Source organism: Pseudophryne corroboree, chromosome 3 (assembly GCF_028390025.1).
Source record: "Pseudophryne corroboree isolate aPseCor3 chromosome 3, aPseCor3.hap2, whole genome shotgun sequence".
NCBI lineage: Eukaryota > Metazoa > Chordata > Amphibia > Anura > Myobatrachidae > Pseudophryne > Pseudophryne corroboree.
The window spans coordinates 539,071,808-539,087,506 of record NC_086446.1 but is presented as its reverse complement, the minus strand read 5'-3'; the positions used below and the strand labels follow the sequence as shown (position 1 = coordinate 539,087,506).

The 15,699-nt window shown below is 48.3% G+C and overlaps 1 protein-coding gene across 1 annotated transcript in view; it reads right to left on the bottom strand.

Moving 5' to 3' along the window:
- The window catches only part of RPL38 (ribosomal protein L38), a 485,012-nt gene extending 471,382 nt beyond the window's left edge, over positions 1–13,630 (bottom strand). The window contains exon 1 of the mRNA XM_063961175.1: positions 13,624–13,630. The gene's annotated coding sequence lies outside the window, so the exon portion shown is untranslated. The remainder of the gene's footprint in view (positions 1–13,623) is intronic.
- Between the last annotated feature and the right edge of the window lie 2,069 nt (positions 13,631–15,699).

Here is a 15,699-nt window from a genome sequence, read left to right as displayed (position 1 = left end):
CCTCCATTATCAATTCCGGGCCTTACCTTTTGGACTGGCCACGGTTCTGCGAATTTTCACCAAGGTCATGGCGGTGATGACGGCCCTGCTCCGCCGTCATTGTATCAGGATCCTGCCATCTCTGGATGACTTGCTGATCCTGGCGAATTCCCCAAAGTTCTCCTCCGTCATCTGGATCTGACGGTCCAGTTTCTGCAAGCCCACGGGTGGCTCATCAACTGGAAGAAATCACCCCTGGTCCCTGCCCAGAGCATGGTGCACCTGGGGACGTTGTTGGACACACACAACCAGCGGTTGTTCTTCTCACAGGAGAAGGTCCTGAACCTTCAGGACAAGATACGATGCTTCCTCTCTCGCCTGCGAGTGTCGATACACTCGGCGATGCAAGTACTAGGCCTCATGGTGTCGGCTTTCGACATGGTAGAGTATGCTTAATTTCATTCCCACCCTCTGCAGAAGCTGATTCTTGCCAAGTGGGACGGCCTGCCTCTCCGGATCAGGTCTCACAAGATCTCCTTGTCTCCGGAGGTTCGTCTGTCACTGAGCTGGTGGCTACAGGACCAACAATTGAGCAGGGGTCGTCCCTTCTGGATCTCCAACTGGGTCCTCCTGACAACGGATGCCAGTATGAAGGGTTGGGGTGCAGTGTTGGAGCAACACTCTCTTCAGGGTCGGTGGACCAGGGAGGAGTCTCTTCTCCCGATAAACATTCTGGAATTGCGGGGGGTGTTCAATGCTCTGAAACTGGCCCAGCATCTGATACTGAACAGGCCTGTTCAAATACAGTCGGACAACGCCACCACGGTGGGGTACATAAAACATCAAGGTGGCACTCGAAGCCATATGGCAAGGATTTTTCAATGGGCGTAACGCAATCTGCTAGCCATATCGGCAGTGTTCATTCCGGGGGTCCTAAACTGGGAAGTGGACTTCCTCAGTCATCAGGACGTACAAGACGGAGAGTGGAGCCTTCATCCAGAAGTTTTTCAACTCCTAGTGGAAAAATGGGGCCTACCAGACGTAGACCTGATGGTGTCTCAACACACTCACACTCTTCGGAGCAAGGACAAGGGATCCTCGAGCAGCGTTTGTGGACGCACTGGTAAATTCCATGGAACTTGCGGCTGCCGTACGTGTTCCTTTCCGGTGTCACTCCTGCCCAGGGTAATAAGGAAGTTCAAGCAAGAAGGAGGAATCCTACTTCTGATCGCTCCAGCGTGGCCCAGACAGCATTAGTTCTCAGACCTACAGGGTCTCTCATTAGAGCGTCCTCTTCTGCTTCCACAACGCCCAGACCTCTTCGTTCAGGGCCCTTGTGTCTACCAGGATTTGGCCCTGCTGGCTTTGATGGCATGGCTCTTGAAGCTTCAGTTCTGAGGGCCAAAGGATTTTCTGAGGCGGTCATTTAAACCATGTTGAAGTCCCGTAAACCGGCTTTTGCTCAGATTTATCATAGGGTCTGGAATTCTTACTTTGCTTGGTGCGCGTCTAACAATCATGACTATAAAAGTTTAGTACCAAACTTTTGGCTTTTCTGCAACAGGGCCTGGACTTGGGCCTCCGTCTGGCCTCCCTCAGGGTTTATATTTCGGCCTTGTCGGTGTGGTTTCAAGAGAAAATTTGCTACTCTGCCTGACATTCATACCTTCACTCAGGGTGTTTTATGGATTCAACCTCCCTATGTTCCTCCTGTGGCTCCTTGGGATTTGTCGGTTGTTCTGGATGCCCTACAAGAGTCCCCATTCAAACCTCTTGAGTCTGTGGACCTTAAGTGGCTTACTCTTAAGGTCTTGTTTTTGCTGGCTATTGCCTCTGCTAGACGGGTTTCAGACTTGGGTGCCTTATCCGGTCGGTCACCCTTTCTGATTTTTCACCGTGACTGGGCGGTTTTTAGAACTCGCCCTGGTTATCTGCCTAAGGTGGTGTCATCTTTTCACCTTAACCAAGAGATTGTGCTTCCGGCCTTTACCTCTCCTGGTTTATCCTCCAAAGAGCGGTCTTTGGATGTGGTACGGGCTCTCCATATTTATGCGAAGAGAACAGCTTCGCTTAGGGGATCTGATTCTCTTTGTTCTTTTTGGTTTTCATAACCGTGGCTGGCCTGCTAATAAGCAGATCTTGGCCAGATGGATTAGAATAGTAATTGCACATGCTTATGTACAGGCTGGCCTTCCAGCTCCTGATACCATCAAAGCCCATTCTACTCGGTCTGTTGGACCTTCTTGGGAGGCCTGCCACGGTGCGACCCTTGAACAATTGTGCAAGGCGGCTACGTGGTCCTTAATGAACACGTTCATAAGGTTCTATGCATTCAACACTTCCGCCTCCCAGGATGCCTCCTTTGGACGCCGGGTTCTTGTGCCCGCTACAGTGCGTCCCCTACCATGAGGAACTGCTTTAGGACATCCCCGATGTTATCCCTGTGGAACCCTAGTATACACCGCTGCAGAAAAGGAGATTTATGGTAAGAACTTACCTTTGTTAAATCTTTCTGCGAGGTACACTGGGCTCCACAGTGCACTCACCCTGACGCACTTTACTTCTTTGGGTTTGTGTGGCATTAGCCGCTGACACCTTCTCCTGTCGTGAGAATGTGGTGTACGTGGCTACTACCGGTTGTCGTCTCTTTTACCTGCTACTGCATTGGACTGGTTAACAAAACTGAGCTCCTGTGCACGGAGGCGGGGTTATAGAGGAGGCGGCGCTGTGCATCCTGGGCACAGTCAAAGCTTTTAGCCTGTCTGTGCCTTGGATCAAGATCCTACTCTACACCCCGATGTTATCCCTGTGGTATCCAGTGTACCTCGCAGAAATAGATTTAGCAAAGGTAAGTTCTTACCATAAATCTTTTTATTTACTTTTTTTTTTAAATGTGTTCAAATTTATTTATTTTAGATTATCAAATTCTGTACTTGCTGTATATGCATTGGTGTGCGCAGGGGGGGGGGGGGTGCCTGGTGTGCGCAGGCACCCCCTAATGTCGGGCACCCCGATCTCACATGCCTGATGCAGCGATCGCCAAGCAGGCTGATTACTGTCCCCTCTGCGCTGCTCCCTGTCAGGACTGCATTACTGACCGGACGCCTGGGTTAATCAAGGATGCCACCGCCCACCTGTCACATGCCCACCTCTCTACTTCTATGCTATGCCAACGCCAGACACTGATGAGGAGCAGCATGCAGCCAGCGTTCCTCTTAAGAAAACAAATTCAATACTGGCAGGCGTCCGGCAGCAGCATTGACGCGTAACTCATTTTTCCAGCAGCAGCAGTACTAGTCTGCGACTGTTAGTGTCAGTGAGTGACTGACTTGTAAGTAAGCTGCTGCATCTTGCAGGGGAAAGAGAGGGGCAGCCAGACCAGGCTGAGGAGGAGCAGCGTAATTGCAGTGAGTGCCATCAGGGGTGTTTGTTTGGTGCGCGCCACAACATCTGACAATGTATCTGCTTTATTAGGATTGGAACAAGGGTGGATATTTTATATTATGATGACCGTAAATAGATGGTGCTAGACACGCCCAAAAGGCGGTGCTAGACACACCCCTCCGACGGTGCACCCCCTAATAAAATGTGCTGCGCACGCCTATGTGTATATGTATATAGTAGCTATTTACACCTGCATCAAGTTTAAATAAATAGCTATTATTTAAAGAGGAGAGCCAACTGCATTGTGAGGATCCCCTATCTTGGTTGCTTTGATTTCTAGTATGGGGGAGAGATTGGTGTGGGTGATCTGCTACAGCAAGAAGCTCAGACTGTAACAATCTTGTTAGGTTTGTTGGCACAGTCTTTGTGTCTGGCTGTGAAGAGCAGTGTTGAGGGCTGCCCTAAGCTCTGGCTGCAGAAAGATTGTCTGCCTGAAGCTGCAGGAAGGCTTTTCTTTTAGTATAGATCTCCACTGTGGCCGAATGTGTTTGGTATGTAATACTGCCACCCGGGATGCCGAATGTTAATATCCCGACATTGGCATCCCGAGCATTGGGTTGCCGGCAGGGTGGCGAGGGCAACTAAGCCCCTTGCGGGCTTAGTGGTGAGCTACACTCAGCACAGGTTCTGTTCTCTCTCTATGGGTGTAGTGTACCCCCTTAGAGGGGGAATCACCTACCTTGCCGGTATGGTACCTCCATTGGGATGCCGGCGTCTGTATTGTGACCGTCGTGATCCCTACTGTCGCTATGCTAACAGCATACCGGCCGGACACTTCGCTCCTTTCTGTTTGTCTCATACTGATGTAACTGATTGCAGATATATGTTGGTTGACTACAAAAACTCTTTCTTGCATTATCTGCTATATGTTTTTGATGGTCTCCTATCTCTTCTTTTTCTGTATCCTGTACCAGATTTGTGTAAGAAAAATATTTCAAAATAAAACAAAAGTTAAAGCCCCTTGTATAGTATTATTTTTCTGAAAGTCACAAAACTAATATCCTATATACTATATGCAGAATTATAAGCCACACCATTGCTTCTTCTTGAAAAGATCTTCTACCATCTATGAAAATGATAATTAACCAACATGATTACAGCCTTGGTGAGTATTAAATGTATAGTGCTAGAATATATAATGTTAGAATGTACAGTGCTATTAGAGAACATTTGTTAACTGTAACTAAATGGCAGATTTCATTTAAATCTTATGTCAAAAATTAAATCCCAAATGGATTTAGAGATCTGTAGAATTATTTATTACAGTTAAAAACATGCAAACTTTGACAATGTAAAAAAAAAATAACAAAGACATTAACAATGGTTCGAAGTCCTTTGGCCTGAGATTAGCACATGGAAACTCAGGATTAGCAGATGTCAGGCTCTCAGGATTGCACATGCATAGCAAAATGAGAAGAACTGAGCATTGCACACTGGTAGCAGGGTATCAGGAGCTCAGATTATCACATTGGTTTTATACTGCCAAGATACAGCTACTCCTCTGTTTGGACAATGATATTACACCTGCAGTCTACATTCAGCAGGGACTAGAGCCTCAAGCCATGACAGTTGCCTTCTAAAGAATATATGAGCAATACAAGTTTGCATGTGCACTAATTGTACAGATCCTGATTGTATCCTGTTATCTTAAAATACAACCATTTTTATATGTCTTGTTTGATAAGCCATGTGCTTTAGGTACTGTATGTCCAGATTTCTGTCTTTAAACTAGTGATGAGCGGGTTCGGTTCCTCGGAATCCGAACACCCCCCGAACTTCACCCATTTTACACGGTTCCGAGGCAGACTCCGATCCTCCCGCCTTGCTCGGTTAACCCGAGCGCGCCCGAACGTCATCATCCCGCTGGTGGATTTTCGCGAGATTCGTATTCTATATAAGGAGCCGCGCGTCGCCGCCATTTTCACTTGTGCATTGGAGATGATAGGGAGAGGACGTGCAGCGTTCTCTCAGTTGTGTTCAGTGTGCTGCAAATATCTGTGCTCAGTGTGCTGCAAATATCTGTGCTCAGTGTGCTGCAAATATCTGTGCTCAGTGTGCTTGCAAATATCTGTGCTCAGTGTGCTTGCAAATATCTGTGCTCAGTGTGCTGCAAATATCTGTGCTCAGTGAGCTGAAAATATCTACGTTCTCTGCCTGAAAAACGCTCCATATCTGTGCTCCGTGTGCTGCAAATATCTGTGCTCAGTGTGCTTTATTGTGGGGACTGGGGACCACCAATATTGTATAGTAGGAGGACAGTGCAGAGTTTTGCTGACCAGTGACCACCAGTATTATACGTTCTCTGCCTGAAAAACGCTCCATATCTGTGCTGCATTGTAGTATATAGTAGGAGGTTAGTGCAGTATTTTGCTGTAACCACCAGTATATATATAGCAGTACGGTACAGTAGTCCACTGCTCTACCTCTGTGTCGTCAAGTATACTATGCATCCATACCTGTGGTGCATTTTAGTTGTGTGCAGTATACTGTATATAGTAGGAGGACAGTGCATAATTTTGCTGACCACCAGTATATAATATATAGCAGTACGGTACAGTAGTCCACTGCTCTACCTACCTCTGTGTCGTCAAGTATACTGTCCATCCATACCTGTGGTGCATTTAAGTTGTGTGCAGTATATATAGTAGGAGGACAGTGCATAATTTTGCTGACCACCAGTATATAATATAGAGCAGTACGGTACAGTAGTCCACTGCTCTACCTACCTCTGTGTCGTCAAGTATAATATCCATCCATACCTGTGGTGCATTTAAGTTGTGCGCAGTATATATAGTAGGAGGACAGTGCATCATTTTGCTGATCACCAGTATATTATATATAGCAGTACAGTACAGTAGGCCACTGCTCTACCTACCTCTGTGTCATCAAGTATACTATCCATCCATACCTGTGGTGCATTTAAGTTGTGCGCAATATTTATAGTAGGAGGACAGTGCATAATTTTGCTGACCACCAGTATATAATATATAGCAGTACGGTACAGTAGTCCACTGCTCTACCTACCTCTGTGTCATCAAGTATACTATCCATCCATACCTGTGGTGCATTTAAGTTGTGCGCAGTATATATAGTAGGAGGACAGTGCATAATTTTGCTGACCACCAGTATATAATATATAGCAGTACGGTACAGTAGTCCACTGCTATACCTACCTCTGTGTCGTCAAGTATACTGTCCATCCATACCTGTGGTGCATTTAAGTTGTGCACAGTATATATAGTAGGAGGACAGTGCATAATTTTGCTGACCACCAGTATATAATATGTAGCAGTACGGTACAGTAGTCCACTGCTCTACCTACCTCTGTGTCGTCAAGTATACTATCCATCCATACCTGTGGTGCATTTAAGTTGTGCGCAGTATATATAGTAGGAGGACAGTGCATCATTTTGCTGACCACCAGTATATAATATATAGCAGTACGATACAGTAGGCCACTGCTCTACCTACCTCTGTGTCATCAAGTACACTATCCATCCATACCTGTGGTGCATTTAAGTTGTGCGCAGTATATATAGTAGGAGGACAGTGCATAATTTTGTTGACCACCAGTATATAATATATAGCAGTACGGTACAGTAGTCCACTGCTCTACCTACCACTGTGTCGTCAAGTATACTATCCATCCATACCTGTGGTGCATTTTAGTTGTGCGCAGTATATATAGTAGGAGGACAGTGCATAATTTTGCTGACCACCAGTATATAATATATAGCAGTACGGTACAGTAGGCCATTGCTATTGATATATTATTGGCATATAATTTTTTCATTTTCCTTTGCATCATGTGCTGTTTGGGGACTATTTTTTAAATCTGCCATCCTGTCTGACACTGCAGTGCCACTCCTAGATGGGCCAGGTGTTTGTGTCGGCCACTTGGGTCGCTTAGCTTAGCCATCCAGCGACCTTGGTGCACCTCTTTTTTTCTTTGCATCATGTGCTGTTTGGGGACTATTTTTTGAAGTGCCATCCTGTCTGACACTGCAGTGCCACTCCTAGATGGGCCAGGTGTTTGTGTCGGCCACTTGGGTCGCTTAGTTTAGTTATCCAACGACCTCGGTGCAAATTTTAGGACTAAAAATAATATTGTGAGGTGTGAGGTGTTCAGAATAGACTGGAAATGAGTGGAAATTATGGTTATTGAGGTTAATAATACTATGGGATCAAAATTACCCCCAAATTCTATGATTTAAGCTGTTTTTGAGGGGTTTTTGTAAAAAAAACACCTGAATCCAAAACACCCGAATCCGACAAAAAATTTTCAGGGAGGTTTTGCCAAAAGGCGTCCAAATCCAAAACACGGCCGCGGAACCGAATCCAAAACCAAAAACACAAAACCCGAAAAATGTCCGGTGCACATCACTACTTTAAACCTATAGGTAGACAAGGTGCTTTATGAATCTCGATAGCCGCTAGGCATAATGGAAAATTCCTAATTGTGCTCTTTCTTTTGCAGAGCAGAGTGTACACCATTTTATACTAATTCCCTTATCTGTTTTATCAGGGATGTAGTTATGTGACCGGCGGTCAGGAGAGCATCTTTCACATTACCGACGGCTACATCCCGCCCGCCCCCCCCCCCCCCCCTTTAAATCCCAACAGTCGACTAGCAAGGACTATTCCCACTCGTGGGTGTCCATGACACCCATAGAGTGGGAATATAACCTGTGGCGAGCACAGCTTGCCACCGAGCCTGCAGCGTGGCGAGCACAGTGAGCTTACTAGTGGCTTGTTGCGCTCGCCCCTCCATTCGGCATACCGCCTCTGGGGATCCCAGTGGTATACTGACTGCCGGGATCCCCAGCAGGGACGTGCAGTCAGGAAAGGCAGTGCCTCCCCTGTCAGTAATGATTAAAATTATATAAAGAAGATACTTATGACACAGCTACTGTGTCATAAGTATATGCTTCAGCCTTTATATTATTTAAATCATTTTTTTGTGTAAAGATGTTTGAAATGTGTATCAGAGGCACTGCTCTTGGTGCCTCCGGTTGTCGTTGTAAAAGAGCTGGAAGCGGGGGGCCGGGGCGAAGCATCAGGCAGTAAATGCCCATTAAAAATAGCCCTGTAAGCGGCATCTCTGGAAGTGCCTCTTTGACAGGGGCGTGCTTTCAGCCCATATGAAAGCACGCCCCTGTCACTAGAACAGATGTAATTGGGCAGTGGGCAGGGCTGTTATGCAGATGGGCCGGTCCAGCTGAGCAGCACCAATTCTCCCCCCTTCCCCTTCCCGTGCCAGCTGCCAAAAGTATTAGCACCCACACACCCCGTCCAGCTTACATGTGCGGCTGCCGAATCCCCCCGCCCCTTTTCCGTCCGGCTGGCTTACATCAGCGGCTCCCGAACCCCTTGCCCGGCTTACCGTTGCGGCCACCGAACCCATCTCCCCGCCCCGTCCGTCTTACAGTAGCGGTTGCCGAACCCCCCTCCCCGCTCCGTCCGTCTTACAGTAGCGATTGCCGAACCCCCCTCCCCCCCCGTCCGTCTCACAGTAGCGGTTTGCCGAAGGTTGGTTCTATATCGGAGGGGCTGAAGGGACCTTGTGACGTATTGAGGGGAGGAGCTACGCCACCAGGGGGAGGAGCTACGGGCGAACAGGGTACCCGAAAAGTACCCTCGCGGGCTCGCTTCGCTCGCCACGCTTCGCTCGCCACGCTTCGGGCACGGTGGCTCGCTCCGCTTCGCTCACCACCTAATTACTAAAGGTAATAGTTGGTGGCGTGGATAGTAGAGGAACTATCCCGCTGGCCTAGCTCCTCCCCCTTGCGTCGTAACTCCTCCCCCTCACGGAAAAGGTCCCTTAGCCCACTTGATTCTAGCATCTACCGTTTGCCGAACCCCCCCGTCCGTCCGTCCGTCCATCCGTCTTACATCAGCGGCTGCTTTACCCCCCACCCCCCCGCCCATCATACATCAGCGGATCAGCGACTGCCGAACCCCGCCCCCACCCCGTCCGGCTTACAGTAGCGGCTGCCGAAACCCCCTTCCCCCCCGCCCGGCTTACATCAGCGGCTGCCGAATCCCTCCCCTTCGGCCATTCCCTGCTGGAGTATAAATCAGCAGCATTACCTCTTTTAAAGCCGCAGGGAGAACAGAGCTGCATGGGAGGTCCTGCCCCCTCCCAGGGCCGCCGACTGGTAGATGCTAGATCCAAGTGGCCTATAGGTGGGTACACACTGGAAGATATATCTGCAGATCAATTGATCGGCAGATATATCTATGGACGGATCAGGCAGTGTGTTGAGCATACACACTGGACGATCCATCCGGGACTGACGTCATGACCTGGGCGGGCGGCTGCCGGAGCATGTGTACGTACACACACAGCGACACGCCAATATATTGGTAGATATATTGGGCGTCAGCTGTGCTGTGGGGCCGACACAATACGTCTGTGAATGACGGAATTCACAGACGTATCGGCCAAACACACTGGTCGACGGACCCGCGATATATCGGTCGTTCAAGAGAACGGCCGATATATCGGCCAGTGTGTACAGGCCTTAAGGGACATTTTACGTCAGGGGGAGGAGCCACAGCACAAGGGGGAGGAGCTAGGCCAGCGGGATAGTTCCTCTACTATCCGCACCATGAACTATTACCTTTAGTAACCCGGTGGCGAGCGAGCCACCAAGCCCAAAGCATGGCGAGCGAAGTGAGCCCGCGAGGGTACTTTTCGGGTACCCTGTTCGGCGGTTGCTCCTCCCCCTGGTGATGTGTCTCCTCCCCTAGTGATGTCAGAAGGTCCCTTCTCCCACTCCGATTTAGAACCAACCGCCGCCGACTGTCTCACACAGCGCCAGCTCAGGGGAATGTCTGGGGGCTGCGGTGATGAGGCGGCCACTGCTGCATCCAGGCATGCAGGCTGTAAAGCTGGTGCGGAGGTGCAGCGCTACCAACCTTCCCAACCTGATCGCAGGCCATATCCGCCTCCGTGTTCAAGCTCTCCAGGGAATAGACGAGTGTGAGCTCAGCTACCAGAGGAGTGGACCCCATCAACTGTCCGAGTGTCCGTCCTGTGTGAGCATGAAGGAAGCAGCCAGGAGCTGCAAAGAGAAGGTGAGATCCTTTTCTAACTTATGCTCACGAGTCCCTTCCACTGCCATCCTGTCCACTTTTTCCCACCTCTACTCCTATTCCTGCCCCCCGTTCTATTACTTCCCGCCTGCCCCCTACTCTGCACTACTGTTACTCAAATCATGTCCCCAACTACTTCCATCCTTCCCCCTGCTACTACACTAAGTTGGGCCCCTGATCCCTACTACTGCTCCTCACTACTACTACTCCAAGCCTGCACCCACTGCTCCTCACTGCTACTACTCCCAGCCTGCCCCCACTGCTCCTCACTACTACTACTCCCAGCCTGTCCCCATTGCTCCTCACTACTATTGCTCCAACTCTGCCCTCACTGCTCCTCACTACTACTACTCCCAACCTGCCCCCACTGCTCCTCACTATTACTACTCCCACTGTGCCCCCACTGCTCCTCACTACTACTACTCCCAGCCTGCCCCCACTGCTTCTCACTATTACTACTCCCACTGCTCCTCACTACTACTGCTCCCACTCTGCCCTCACTGCTCCTCACTACTACTATTCCCACTGTGCCCCCACTGCTCCTCACTACTACTACTACTCCCACTGTGCCCCCCACTGCTCCTCACTACTACAACTCCCACTGTGCCCCCACTGCTCCTCTCTACTACTACTCCCAGCCTGCCACTGCTCCTCACTACTACTACTCCCAGCCTGTCCCCACTGCTCCTCACTACTACTGCTCCCACTCTGCCCTCACTACTACTGCTCCCAGCCTGCCCCCATTGCTCCTCACTATTACTACTCCCACTGTGCCCCCACTGCTCCTCACTACTACTACTCCCAGCCTGCCCCCACTGCTTCTCACTATTACTACTCCCACTGCTCCTCACTACTACTGCTCCCACTCTGCCCTCACTGCTCCTCACTACTACTATTCCCACTGTGCCCCCACTTCTCCTCACTACTACTACTACTCCCACTGTGCCCCCACTGCTCCTCACTACTACAACTCCCACTGTGCCCCCACTGCTCCTCTCTACTACTACTCCCAGCCTGCCTACACTGCTCCTCACTACTACTACTCCCAGCCTGTCCCCACTGCTCCTCACTACTACTGCTCCCACTCTGCCTTCACTGCTCCTCACTACTACTACTCCCAGCCTGCCCCCACTGCTCCTCACTATTACTACTCCCACTGTGCCCCCACTGCTCCTCACTACTACTACTACTCCCAGCCTGCCCTCACTGCTTCTCACTATTACTACTCCCACTGTGCCCCCACTGCTCCTCACTACTAATGCTCCCACTCTGCCCTCACTGCTCCTCACTACTACTACTCCCACTGTGCCTCCACTGCTCCACACTACTACTACAAATTCCCACTGTGCCCCCACTGCTCCTCTCTACTACTACTCCCAACCTGCCCCCACTGCTCCTCACTACTACTACTGCCAGCCTGCCTCCTGCTCTCCACCACTACTACTGCTCTCAACCTGCCCCCACTGCTCCTCACTACTACTACTTCCAGCCTGCCTCCTGCTCTCCACCACTACTACTGCTCTCAACCTGCCTCCTGCTCTCCACCACTACTACTGCTCCCATCCTGCCTCCTGCTTCCAACTAGAGTGTATAGAGCTTGTGCTCCATGCCTCACAGTACACTACCCATTCTAACTAACACCCCCGTCCTCCTGAACATACAGTGCCCCTTCAGGCCAGCGGGTACATACACTACCCACTTTACTACCTCTCCCCCCCCCCCCCCGGTTTCAGGGACACACATTCTCCACCCTACACACCGCCCCCCTAGACACAGTACCCCCCCCCCCCCCCCACCCCACCCACAATGGGGCAGTAGCCATTAGCTTTAGCTGGCATTGGCTTGGCGGCGGTAGGAGTCTTCGGCGGGACTCGACGGACATTATGGCTGCAGTGCCTCACCATCCACTGACCTCACCGCACGCCACTGATCCCCAGTGGCGGTAACGCATACCCAACCCATAATAATCATGGTCATAATGTCTCCAGGTCACATTCAATTCTAGAAGTTAAACTAAAATGTAACTTTGTATGGAAAACAAGGGATTAAAAATGTTTCTCTGTCCATTAATAATCTCTTTGCTTTCATTATAAACATTTAACTTGCACTTTGTATGTTAGCTAAATACTGATTATTATTATTATTGGTTATTGTTGTTTTAGAAATATTAGTACAAACTTTCACTATCTTTATGAATAGATGTAGAGTAGAGAATGTGTTAAAATGTCTTAGAAGAATTTACAAACTGTCTTTTTGCAGTAAAAAATAAAACTTTCTAAAAGTATAATCAATACAACAGTGAGGAAGGCATCTTAATGCATTTCCAGCTGGCCTCAGTCAGACAGTGTAGGAAGTGTATCTCCGTTTTAAAGTAAAGCGTTGACAGTGCATCGAAGTATATCAAAGGCTTGGTGAGATGCATCTATAGACACCATATCACATAGCAGAGGGAAAGTCAGTTGAGTAGAGCAGTGGAAGAGATCAGAAATTAAAGATGTCATTTTATGTGCAAGCAAAAACAAGAAATGTTTTCCCAGGCTTAAGATATAGAAGCACAGATAGATGTCAACTCCTATTCACTGGGGGTAAACATTCTCTGCTGACCCCCACATTGTAATTGAATTCATTGTGTAGCCCTAATGATGTTACTGACTAAAAGGAAAATGTGACCAGATTGTAGCCTAGTATGAAATCAATATAAAGTTAAATTATCACTGCGCTTATATACTCATATGGCTGAAGTAACCACAACACACAATTATTTATAAGGTAAAAAAAGAAGTAGATATTTATTAAATATATACCATCACATTCATTTATTGTAAAATATATGCTCTATAATGGCACACCTGGTAGTTTAAAAAAAAAAAAAAAAGAGTCAAAAAAGATTAATTCAAAAAAGTTCCACAATTGTTTCTGGTTCACTACATCAGTTAGGCATATTGCTGATTATTAACGTGTTTCCACACAGCAGAGGATTTAGTGCCGTTGATCCAGATAGTTTAATATTTGTCTGAGAGCATTTAGCACACAGCTGTTACATGTGCAGTACTCTTTCCCTCCAGCCGGCATCAAAAATTGGGGAAATACCGCTAATAATTGGTGCAGTCTCTTTGCGGTTCCCAACTGTGGTTAGCGGGGGATCAGGTGCATGCTTTCAAATGTTCCATGTGACTCAGCCTGTCCAGACTTGGCGGCTGTTCGTGGTGATGTATGCATATCCTGCGCCTGTAAGTCTCCCTGTCTGCTGCTGTAGTGAGGAAATTTAGTATCCCAAAGTATTCCAAGGAATAGGAAATGACAGGTCCTCTCTAACTGGTTTCGCTACTATGGCGAGCTTTTTAAAAGAGTTGTCCTCCGCAGATGTAGCCATAATGAGCGTCGCTACATCTGTAGTTGTGTTGAAGATAACATTTATTTAAAGCATGCACCATGCTGCTTTGGAGATGTTAGTGTATGCATTCATTCTTTTGTTCTTTGGGAAGGCTTGCCACCTAGCTACAGCAGGAGGGCAGGAAGCAAGCCTTCACAGGTTTTGTTGAGGCAGAGGGGAGTGAATAAAAAGAAATTCACTCCCCCTGCCTAGAAAACGGACTGGGCGTGCGCACACCCGCGGGCACATGCACGTTGCGGCTACGCGCACGCCGGGTCCGCTTATCATATTTTTCCTGTCAGCACAGGATGGAGTACACAGTTTCTGTCACTGCGACAGATTCATTTAATATGTCCTCTGCTGCTTGCAGTGTTAAAGGGAAGAAAGCACATAAAAGGGCAAGGTCTTCCCCTTCTTCTTCTGACTCCTCTGAGGAGATTATTAATTATAAGAGGAAAAAGGTATTCTTAGTTAGGGAAATGCTCTCTGTTAAATCTGTGACTTATATTTCAGTAAGAGTTTTTTTTTATGTAACCAGGACACAGTGGGCGGGATTCAAATAGGCAAATGCCCAGGGCATTTGGTATGCCTAGGGGCACCATCAGCTTCTGCTGATTAAAATGATATGCGGCATGCTTATATTCTGTGTGTGACTGTGGCTCTATCTGCATATGAAAGCATTTTTCACGGCACCCCTAGGCCAAAAATGTCTTATTGAGAAATTTAGAAAGAAATATTACATTAAGTAGATCGCGTTTATATGTCATCCTTAGGGTCAGTTGTGTGGTGAGGGACAAGATTTGCTTCTGTTTGGCCACATATTTTATGACTGGCTGCCACCAGCACTGGTTTTGTCTATTATATTGACCATGAATAATTTGAATTGGTCCTGGACCACCAACCTAGGGCACCCCTGCAAGTGTCCCGAGGCACCCCAGGGAGCCACGGCACACAGTTTGGGAACCTCTGGTCTAATGTGAATAAAGAGCAATATGGTGTAGTGTAATGTGAATAAGGGGCACTACTGTGAGGAGTAACGTGGTGCTACTGTGTGATGTAACGTGACAATATTGCATGATATAAGGTGAATAAAGTTGCAGTACTGTGTGGCATAATATCGCCATGCCCCTTCCCAGCAAGAACACGTCCCATTTTGGGCTGCGCACTGAATATAGGGTGTAGCAGCACCAAAATGAGGACTGCTATGGGTGAAGGGTGATGGTGCTAGGAAAGGGGTATAAAGTCAGAGGTGGAACCAGTGGCGGTGCTAGGGGGTACCAGACAAAATCTTGCCTAGGGCATCATATTGGTTAGGGCCGGCTTTGCGCAAGGCGATATTCTAATGACCCCCGGTATCGCGCTGATCGCACCCATAAGAGACGAGTTTAGCCATGTAAAGCAGCTAAACCCGACTAAAGACATGGGCGCGATCGTGAAAAGTCCCGTTTGGACGTCCAAGCGGGTCACTTTTCGTGCATTTCAGCTCACCACCCCTGGGGATGGTGAGCTGAAATGCTGATATCGCACCTATCGGCAGCAACATTTGAATACTGCCGGCGGGCACGATGGGAGCGGGAGGGGGGGTCAGAAGATTTGAATCCCGCCCAGTGAGTATTGCATGCTTTTTTACTGGAGAACTACAGGAAACCAATGAACACAGAAAGAGATTCGCCATACGCCAACTAATACAAACACAAAATAAGATCCGTTGTAACCTTCCACAAGAACACATATACAGCAATGGGAACTATATACACCACACTACTCCCAACTTAGATAAATGCAGACATGAAAAATGTTAGCAC